Here is an 11,706-nt window from a genome sequence, read left to right as displayed (position 1 = left end):
GTTGAGCTTTCACCCGCGGTACTAAAACCACTGGTATGGTTTGATTCTGACCGTTGGTTGACGGCATTCCGAAGACTGGTGGATGTGCGGGCTGATGTGTCATAGATTCTGCCACCCCTTCTCTTTGTTGATGGATTTGGTTTGAAACCAAAGTCTTGTTAGCTTCTGTAGCCTGGAGGGCCGCAACGGTTGCATTGTTCTTTGTGGTTGCTGCTTTGAGAGCCACGGCTGCAATGGAGTTAGTGTTCATAGGTGAGGTGATTTTCGCAGCATCCTGCCTCTGAGTAGCTGTTTTAGCTTTGTCTCTTTTCTGCTTGCTTCGGGTCATGATCGGGGTAATCCTCGGTGTCTCCTTTGATGAGGCTTTGGTTTTTCCTGCCTCTAGTATCTTTTCCATTTTTAATCTTTTTCTGCATAGGGGAATAAATAAAGAGAACTAAAGATATCCACGAGGATCGGGTTAGTGCCATTCGTATCCGCAAAATTAATAAATGAGAAACGTAAAGACTCCATCGGTCTAGTTTTTGCAATACAAATCCTCTAATAAACAATCATGGACCTTGTTTTCAGACTACCTTTGAAAAGGAAAACTCTTGAAAAGGCAGATCCGTCGCGAGAACTCATGAATCTGGATTATTAAGTCTTAGTTTTAAAAGAAAAACGCCTCACGTGCAAATCTGTGATAGATAGCCGTGGATTTGTCTGCTTTGAAATGGTGTTTGTGAAAATGAAGACCATGAACCCAGAATAAAAAAGGTTTTGAAAGCACGCTGAACCCAGAATAAAAAAGGTTTTGAAAGCACACTGAACCCAGAATAGGGAACAACCATAATGCACGTTTTAAGGTGAAATCACAGGATAAGATAAATCTTTTACCGGGACAAAGTCCCTGTTTCTAGCGCCAGATTGTGAACACATAAATCACGAAGCCATCCACGTGTTCACAAACAATATTCACATACATTCTAATTCTAGAATTGTACGTCGTATGTGTAAAGGGGATGATTATATCGATTCATCGACTCGAAGCCTTCGAGCTTGTCATTGTCTAGTCGAATATTATCATAAATAATGTTCGTATAAAGGAAAAAACCGAGAATCAAGTATAAATGTAAAGCACATGAAGTTCAACGCTGAGTGTAAGGTGCTGAAATGTAAATAAGAAAGATTTACGTGGTTCGGCACTAAGGCCTACATCTACGGGGCTGGTGTTTCACTATGTATTGAATGATTACAAAGATAGTCGAATGACTTTAGAGTATACATAGGTCTGCGGAAGTAGGGGGATTACTTACTCTTCCTATTTATCTCTCCTATACTCTTCTATAATTGCTCTGGATTGGTAGACCCCTTCTCTCTTAGTGGAGAGGGGTATTTATAGGGTTGGAACGTGGGTCCTACTTCTGAGGTGCCGTTGTAATATTATCTTCTTGTGCTTTGTGCCCATTACGCAGAGGTCTTCGGCATATGCTGCGGCATGATCTTGAATACGAAGGGTTATCCTCGCCTCTTCCACGAGCTGATTGACACGTGTATATCTCTTTGGTATTTAATGCGGGTAGATGGATGTCTGCTCGTGTAAGGCAAGTGTCTCTTTGTCTGGTCACATCTGTGTCAGTCAAACTTCCTCTCAGCCGTTGATCTGGGATCTTCCTCGGGATTGGGTGTATTAACACCCAAGGGGTATTATCTGGTGCTCCTCTGAGCCATCATACCTCTGTGATCCTCTGTCCCTAACCGTCGGATCTGCTGACCGGTGGCATCTTCTGATGAGATGATTGCTATCCTGTTTTGATATCTTGTTTTGCATGTCTTCCACGTGTCTCTTTCTGTACACGTGGTGAATGATGAAAGGTGTACATACAATGATGTTGTTTATTGATTTATCATTATTTGGGTTGTCGTTTCACCAGTTTTATATAACCTATGTGCTTAATGAATTAGTTTTACAAATACGTTTGTCTAATTATTCGATATTTCATGCTTGGGTTAAATCCTTTGATGAGGTATGCTTAGAAAAGCCAGGTATCATTTGTGAACCTAACTTTATTTTCGTAAAATTTTCTCACTTACCCAACTTGATGGTGCATGCTTTGGTTTAGTCTTTTGATGTGCCATGCTTAGGGTGTCTCAGCGATATTTGCGACTCTAATACTTATAATAGGTGATGTTGATAGAACAAACAATAGACAAATATTCAAGAATTATGTTTCATTTCAGTAATTGAATAGAAATAGTGGTGGATATTATAAACCCTGGTTACCTGCTCTCACTCTGCGAGTTCACTTTATTACTTTACTTTAATTTTCTTATTTCATTTTAATTCTAAAAAAAAAAAACATTATTGCTGGTTAGTTAATTAGGGATACTGATTATTGATAATTCCTCCGCTTCTTGTGGGAACGACCCGTACTTGCCTCTGTCTACTAGTTAGACACCGTGCGATTGCGGTTATATGATATAGGCATCTCCGGATCCTATCAATTTTTGGCGCCGATGTCGGGGAGCGGTTGTGGAATATTGTAGTTGGTATTTTGTACATAGTTATTATTTTCTGTACATAGCTTATTTTTCTTTTCTTTTTTATATTTTCTTTTAGTTCTTTTTACGTAGCTTATTTGATTTTTTTTCTTAGGTACCTTAGTCTGAAGAGCGGCGATTGGGGTCAACAACAGGTCTAAAGTAAGTACTTGATATTCTCGCAAAGATTTTGCAAGGTGAATTATTGAGAATTACTTTGTATAATGGTTTCCAACGAGTTGACTTCTTTTATAGCTTTTTGGAATCTTACCAAAAGAGATGAGACAGAGGAGTCATTTGATATTTCACCTGAGGAGTATGCATATGCACCATCTCATTATCAAGAACCTGCCGAGTGTGTAAATAATGATTGTAATTATTCTCAGAGGTATGATCATTCCGAACCTTGTGAAGGTTATGATCATTACCAACCTTACCCTGGTTATGAGCCAGAATTTGTTGATTCCAATTACTATTCACACATTTCTCCATCACAGTATGAGAGGGATGATCAATCTTACTGTGACCCATCTGCATCACAACTATCTTTGCTAAAACGCCTCAATATTGACATTGTTGAACAAATCAAAGCTAATGAGTTATTTTGTGCTGAGCTGAGAGAAACCCAAGCTTATATTGCTCAGCTTTCTGAACAAACTGATTTATCGATTGCTAAACTGATGCAGTCGGTAAAAGATCGTGGTCTTACTGAGGATACGAGTTATAATTTTTCTTATACTCTTGATATTTATGATGAAACCGCTTTAACTAATGAACCAATGTGTATAAAGAATGATGGTGAACTTGATAGTTGTGATCATAGGAATATAGACATTGTCATACCAAGTGAAGGTGGTGTATTTAGTCCAACTCCTGATCGTGTTAATGATCACTCGCCTATTCAAAAGGGTGAGTTTAGGATTGAGGACACCATTATTTTAGACGGTGTGACATATCAGTGTTATAACAATGATGCTTATGAAGAATATTTTAATTCTGAGGAAACTGCAGTTAAGTCCAACGACTTAGAGACATTACACTCTATCTATAAGGTTTCCTTTAATCATCTTTATTGTGATATTCATATTGATTCCTTGGTTGATGATGATTTAGTACAGGGTCACAAACCCAGTGGAGAAGCTCATATACCTAGAATTGTTAGCACAACTTTTCGGAAGATTCCTAATTTTGGATTAGAATTGCGTGCTTCTCCGGTATTATTAGATTATTTTGCATCTCGTGACTTATCTTTGCCTGTGCATGTCTCCCAATTGGTTTCAGTTCCCTCCCACAGTGAACCACTTGAGTCGGTAATTCTTGTTACTGACGATTTATCCTTTGCAAAAACAAGGTATGTGGGAAGCTCTTTCCTTTTGGTAATCTCTATATCTTTACGTTGCTACAATGAAGATCTGAGGTTATCACTGGTTGTATATATTGTTCTCTGGGTTGATCCCCAAACATTCAGGTTGTTGATATATGGAGAATCTTGTTTGTATATTTCAATAGGTATGTCTATGTTCTTGTGTTATTTTTATTTGGTTACTTTTTGCACATCATTTTAGAAATTTCCCATCTTATTCTACCTTGGATGCCTCGATTACATTGAGGACAATGTAATGTTTAAGTGTGGGGGAGTGGTTGAGCATTTAGATTTTTATAGGTTTTCACTTTAAATCAATACTTTGAAAAAAGAAAAAAACTGCATTAATTTTTTTTTGCATGATATGATCAGCTGTTTAGCGGGTCTTTCCGTCTAGCTGTTTCGCAGACACCTCTATCTACTGTTTAGTGGATCCGTCTCGCTGTTTAGCAGACATTTTTCTTGATCTTGATGTTTAGCGGATCCGTCTTGTTGTTTAGTGGACATTTCTATCCACTGTTTAGTGGATTCGTCTAGCTGTTTAGCAGACATTCTAGGTCTCGTTGTTTAACAGATCGGTCTCGCTGTTTAGCAGACATCTCTCCTTATCCAGTCGTTGAGCAGATATAATATATGTTTTGCTCGAAGACTATCAAAATATAAGTGTGGGGGTGTTGATAAACACGTAAGTGTTATATTTTGTACCCGTATTTATATTAGCTAGGACTCAATAGTTTTGCTAATTACACTACTTTAGTGATTTTGTAGAAAATATAGGTAAATTCTCTCATCGAAAGGATAACCGTTTAATATTGGAGTTTAATGGTCGTTGCGGCAAAATCAAAAAAGTGTCTCAGACTCTACACTACAGTTCCTGGGATCGTATTCAAAGGCACCATACTTCAATGCTCATTCTTATTTATCAAAACAAATAAAGGCTACTGACTTGGATTGGGAAGACATGAAGTTCTGGGATTTTTGTTGTTGGAAGAAATGACGTGGCAGATTTCTACCGGCTCTTGGTTAGAATCCTATTAGTGGGACCTTTTAAGCTATTCAAGGGAGAAATGCATGAAAATGCAAAAAGAAATTTACACTGCACCAATGATAAAAAAATGAGCATTAATGGACAAGATTCTCTTGTCTCATTCATAATGTTTTTATTTGGAAATAAGTAATGGACTAATAGGGAGTACGTTTGGGATCATAGCTTGGAAGTCCAACAGTCACTATTAGAGAAGGGAGCTAATGCAGACATGGTGAATTTGGAGTGGTGGGTTTGTGCTGCTACCATGTAAGTTAATGGAGTCTTGAAGTAAGCACGTGGGTAACTATTGGATTTCCAACTTCCAAGTATGGTCTGCACGTGCAATTGTTTGGAAAGGATCTTGGTATTTCAAACTGATAGACATATTATCTAGGATCTCGGTTCGTGACAGAGAGAGGAGTAACGGAGAGCCGCCGTGGAGGTTCGCGCATAACAAAGAGAAGAGGAGACCACGACGATCCCTTGGTTTAATCTCTCCATTTCTTTTAAATTATTTTAATGGATTTTGAGAAATCCATTTCCATGTCTTGCTAGATATTTTGTAATTAGGGTTTATGTTGAAACCACTTTGGGTTTTATACTATTTTTAATGCGATTGAATTGTGAAGCAATAGACCACTATGACTTGAATAAGATTAATTCGTGATGTTCTTTATTGATTTATCATTATTTGGGTTGTCGTTTCACCGGTTTTGTATAACCTATGTGCTTAATGAATTAGTTTTACAAATACATTTGTCTAATTATTCGATATTTCATGCTTGGGTTAAATCCTTTGATGGTGTATGCTTAGAAAAGCCAGGTATCATTTGTGAACCTAACTTTATTTTCGTAAAATTTCTCGCTTACTCAATTTGATGGTGCATGCTTTGGTTTAGTCTTTTGATGTGCCATGCTTAGGGTGTCCCAGCGATATTTGCGACTCTAATACTTATAATAGGTGATGTCGATAGAACAAACAATAGACAAATATTCAAGAATTATGTTTCATTTCAGTAATCGAATAGAAATAGTGGTGGATATTATAAACCCTAGTTATCTGCTCTCACTCTGCGAATTCACTTTATTACTTTACTTTAATTTTCTTATTTCATTTTAGTTCTAAAAATCCAAAAAAAAAACATTATTGCTGGTTAGTTAATTAGGAATACTGATTATTGATACTTCCACCGCTCCTTGTGTGAACGACCCGTACTTGCCTCTCTCTACTAGCTAGACACCGTGCGATTGTGGTTATATAATATAGACATCTCCGGATCCTATCACCTACCTAGATGTAACTTCATCGTTCCCAATTAGCAAAAAATAATAAAATGTAGAGATTGTTATCCCAATAAGCAAATTGTTGCCTACATGGTCGACGAAAGCTACAAATTTCATGAATTATAATGGGAATATTTGTACCGTATAAGTAAACCTTGCCAGATCCGTGTTATCTCACAGGTCGGTTTTTCGACAAACAAAGCTTATTTTTTCCCCTAAAGAAATATATTAGAGTGTGATTGATCTTTAATATAACCCTTTTCTACCCAGGTGTAGTAGGTAATAAGTGTGTTAACAAGGGTAAACACTCCGCAGAGCATTGGGTGCAGCTGAAATCCATCACATATTGCACAGTTATTTAGGTTGTGGTTATAGTTATCCCATTAATGTTTCCACTGGTGGACTTTTCTTTTGTGGAATATATAATGAGCACACAGTGAAAATCATCTTTGTTGGATGATCCCGCGGAGGTCTGCCGTAAGTTGCAACACCCCTGAAGTCATTGTACCATTGTACCGAGACTTATCTTAAAGAAAACCATGGTACAAAGTTGAATTTCATTGCTTCCAATTAAATTTGATTGTTGGATTTTATCCCATCACTGTAATCCGCATGGGTATTTCGTCTTAGCACCACTGATGCGACGAAAATATATTTTGGTAAGACACGGGTAATCGTTTTATTTTTCTCTCACCACTGTTATGTCCCATAAAGCCTTAACTATCACCATTCCTTATCCCATCTCGACCAGATACCAGGTTCGCGCACCACCAAATCCACTCACAGTACCGAGTACATACACCAAATACGTTATGGTTGCTAAAAGCACATCACCCTGAAATAACATCTCCGAATTTATGTCGGAAATTTGGGACCCAAGCTAAGTGCATGCACCCAGGACTGCACATGGGTCAGTTTGGGTCGGGTTTGGCCTCACCCGTCATCCAACCCATTGATGGTGGGTAGCAAAAGTTGTCACCCGCAACCAACCCAACATTATAATGGGTTGGTTTTCACCCGACCTACATTACGGTGGGTTGGATCTGGTGGGTGGTGGGTTACCCACCATAAAATACAATGAACATTACATTAAGAACCCAATTGAAATAAGCCAACCCAAAATCAATCTTAGGAAACAAAACGCTAATTAGTAATTACAAATTACAACGATTCCTAGTCTCACCTTTGGTTGTTGGTTTACTGGTGACGATGTTGATTGATTGCTGCTGGTGATGCTGTGATTTGATTTACAAAGCGAAGAGAAAGTGAAGAAATAAACTGAGCCTCTGAGACTGCCGTTGAAGGGAACTGATTGAAGACTCTTCAGTGAATCTTCAGTGAAGAGAAGCTACAGATGATTAGGTTTAGGCATTATATATTATTACTTCAATGGATGTGGTTCATCTAGGATAGGTAATTTAAGGGTTAGCATTAATTTAAAAATATTTAGGTGGGTGGGTGGGTGGGGTCGGGTGAGGAAAATTGTCACCCACAGTCGGCCCACCATACGATGGGTTCTGATGTTGTGACCCATAGTCGACCCGCTCCTAAGTGGGTTGGGTCGAGTACGGGCAATTTCAGACGGGTGTGGATTGGGTTGGTGGATTGAGTCGGTTTTGTGCAGCCCTACATGCACCCCTCAGACGCCTCTGTTGTTTTTTCTCAATCTCACTGCCCCTTTCTACTATTGTTTGATCTAATGTTTGTTTACCATTGTTTTCCAGTGGTTAAAGGAAATGGTGAGATTCTATAACATTGGTTCCTTCCAAATATATATATCGACACTCTCATCCTTATCTTTTTCTTCGTTTTTTATTTTCAAAATCTTAATTAGTTGTGTTATTTATGATGCCTAAATTCGGTGTTATCCTGATCGGTTATCGTTGTAGATTTATTGCAGAGTTTCATCAGATTGACCTTTTGAAAGTTTTAAGATTTGCTACATAAATTTGTTAAGTCTATACATTCCATCTCTCAATGACCATCCTATAAGCATTTTTAGGTCTTCAATAATATAGGTTTTCCTTGAGCTAGCATCTAAATAAAAGCTAGGTCATTTTATATAGTTTCTAAACATTGTATTCTCTGTTTGTTCAGTTTCGTTGTCGAATCAACATTTCTGGATTTCATCATTTGTGCTTTTAAATAGTTTGTTTATGGTGTGATTCAAACATTGCTCAATAGTATGAATGTCCCACGTGTGTTAACATTTCTAACCCTCACTTTACGACACTCTTTTTTCTCTCTCTTGAATGACTTCATTGTTTTCAAGAGTATCTCATTATGTTTGATTTCAACAAACACACTTTCAATGAATGCAGATGAATGATAACGAGAATAAGCACTCTTTTGGCCAGCTATTTTATGAAAACAATTATGAAGCTAGAAGGGTTTCCCGCGAGCAGTGAAGAACTATAAAGATGTTAGAGGTTGTGTATGGTTTTATACTTAAAGTTACTACTGAAATGTGTATGGTTTTATACTTAAGTTACTGCTGAAATATGTGTTCATTTTAGAGTAATACTAGTAAAGAAAGAAAATGGAAGAGAGGAGAACTTTCTATTAACCGAAAGAGGCAGAGCCGTTATATTAGATATAGCATTCTTTATATACAAGGGAAGGTAAAACCTTAGTATTCTAATGGACCACACATTCATGGGACGCAGACCCTATAACACCCTTCCTTGTGCGGTTCAGGAGCAGAACTTCAAATGTGTTGCCTCATTAAAACCTTGACAAAGAAAACCTAATGGACAAAACCTTGACGAAGAGAAAAGAGTACAACGTGTTGATAAAGCTGGCCACTTCTCCTCAGAAAAACCTAAAATATAAAAACCCTGTGGGGAAAAGATAATACCAATCGGGGAGTCATAACCATGGTGTTGTTGTTGTCTCATTAAAAACCTTGCCGAGTAACAAAACCCGTTGGGACAAAATAAACTCGTTAAAGGGAGAAAGAGTTCAACAAACACTCTCGCTTATGTCGACATCATATCATTAGATACCCCCCCTGATGTCGCGATCTCCCCCTGATTGCAGGGAGTTCGGACAATTTCCTTAGTCCAATACTCTTTACGTGTTTTTCAAATAAGGACTTAGGAAGTGACTTAGTAAATAAGTATGCCACATTCTCATCAGACGGTACTTTGTTGACTTGAATGTTTAAGATACACTGTTGTTGCTGATTGTAAAAGAACTTTGGTGAAATATGTTTCGTATTATCACCCTTGAATATCCTTGCTTCATCTGTTCGATACAAGCTGCATTATCTTCATAAATGCATATTGGCTCTTCGGTGGTAGAATTCAAACTACTAGTCTCTCGAATATGTGTAATGATAGACCTTAACCATATACACTCACGAACCGCTTCATGTGGCAATATTCTCCGAGTGGTTCGTGGAGGTAGCTACAAGTGTTTGCTTGGTCGATCTCCAGGATATTGCTGTATTCCCTATGGTGAATATATAACCATTTTGGGATCGAGCTTTATGTGGGTCAGAGAGGTACCCAACATCAGCAAAACCAACCAAAACATTATTTGGGGTTTCAGTGTAGGGGTTTGCTTTAGCAATCCTCCTTTTGTCCTCATAGGGATAAAATAGACCCATGTCAATGGTTCCTTTAAGGTATCTTAATACATTCTTTATACCATTCCAATGACGCTGCGTTGGCGCTGAGATATATCTAGGTAACAAGTTCACTGAGAATGATATATCAGGTCGAGTATATTGCGCTAAGTACAATAATGCGCCTATTGCGCTTAGGTAGGGAATTTCAGCTCCCAATACCTCTTCGCCATCTTCTTTTTGACGAAATGGATCATTTTGTACATCTAAACTTCGACCAATCATGAGAGTGCTAGCAGGATGCACCTTGTCCATATTGAATTGCCTGAGTATCTTATGGACATATGCAGATTGGTGGATTAGTATTCCACATGCTCGATGTTCTAGCTGAAGTCCTAGACAAAACCGAGTTTTCCCAAGATCTTTCATCTCAAATTCAGATTTCAGGTAGCTTGCAGTTTATCTTATTTTATCAAGAGTACCTATTATTTTCATATCATCAACATAAACAACTATAATTGCAAATACGGAACTCGTTTTCTTTATAAATACGTAGGGGCATAACTCATTATTTGTATATCCCTTCCCAATAAAATAATCACTGAGACGGGTATACCACATCCGCCCAGATTGCTTTAATCCGTAAAGTGAGCGTTTCAACTTAATCGAAAACACACTCCGTCATTTAGAGTTACTTTCTTCGGGCAATGGAAGGCCATCAGGCACTTTCATGTATATCTCTGAATCTAGATCCCCGTAGAGATATGTTGTAACCATATCCATAAGCTGTATTTCAAGTCCTTCTGAAACTACCAAGCTAACTAAGTAGCGGAGCGTTATGACGTCCATTACGGGAGAGTATGTTTCCTCATAATCAATTCCAGGGCGTTTTGAGAAACCTTGCGCCACAAAGCGATCCTTATACCTCAAGACTTTATTTTTCTCATTACGATATCTGACAAATACCCATTTATGTCCTACGTGCTTTACACCTAGTGGGGTTAGCACTACCGCACCAAATACCCGTCTCTTTTCCAGTGAATTTAATTCTTCCTGGATTGCAACTTCCTATTTAGGCCAGTCTGCTCTTTTTTGACATTCTGCATTAGAGCACGGTTCGATGTCATCATGCTCAATGATCTCTTGAGCAACAGTGTATGCAAATGCATTATCAATCTGCGTGGAGGATGTTTCTGTTAGAGCATTGATCGGTCGAACTCGCATGCGTTGCTATCTCAAGCATGTTTGTCAATGTTAGTGATCAAAACTATAAGTCTTGATTTCTAGTCTATTATAGCTAAGTCTCGGACTAGGATAGAAAGTGTAGTTGAGTTCAAGGACTTAATGGCGATTCATCATACAAGAAGAAGAACTACTCAAGGAACCGGTGGAACTTCTCGACAAAAAGGTATGTGAAGACTTGAACTTATCTGTCACTCAAAAGTCTATCTACTCTATCTCCTACTCTTTGAGACAAGAAGTCATATGCTATATATATAGACTGGATTATACACATTTGGTATTTCGAGCCGAGTATACCTCGCCTATCTATATCTCGAAATATGTGTTGGTAAGCGTTTCTCTTCGATCAAGTTTATCTTTACCTAGTGACGAAAGTCATGATATGTTTCAATCACTTTGAGAATTGCTTTGACGAGAAATGGTTTGTGAATAACAACTATATAACGTCCTATAAGAATGTTTGAATGATTGAAATGAGAGTTTAGATTACATAACCAATGGTGGACATAAACATTGTTGTGGAAACACATTTATGTATAAGTCCTATTCCTTGAACCAAAGTTTGCGAACTTTGTTGATCAAGAGAAACCGGAGAATGGCGTGAGCCAAGTCCTCGAACTCAGTCCGCGAACTGCCGAACTTCTCATCCCGAGAAATTCTGCTGGAGTTGACAAACTAGACAAGTCCGCGAACCCAGCCCGC

Source organism: Papaver somniferum, chromosome 7 (assembly GCF_003573695.1).
Source record: "Papaver somniferum cultivar HN1 chromosome 7, ASM357369v1, whole genome shotgun sequence".
Classification (NCBI taxonomy): Eukaryota; Viridiplantae; Streptophyta; class Magnoliopsida; order Ranunculales; family Papaveraceae; genus Papaver; species Papaver somniferum.
The sequence above is the reverse complement of the archived record's forward strand: the minus strand, read 5'-3'. Positions refer to the sequence as shown.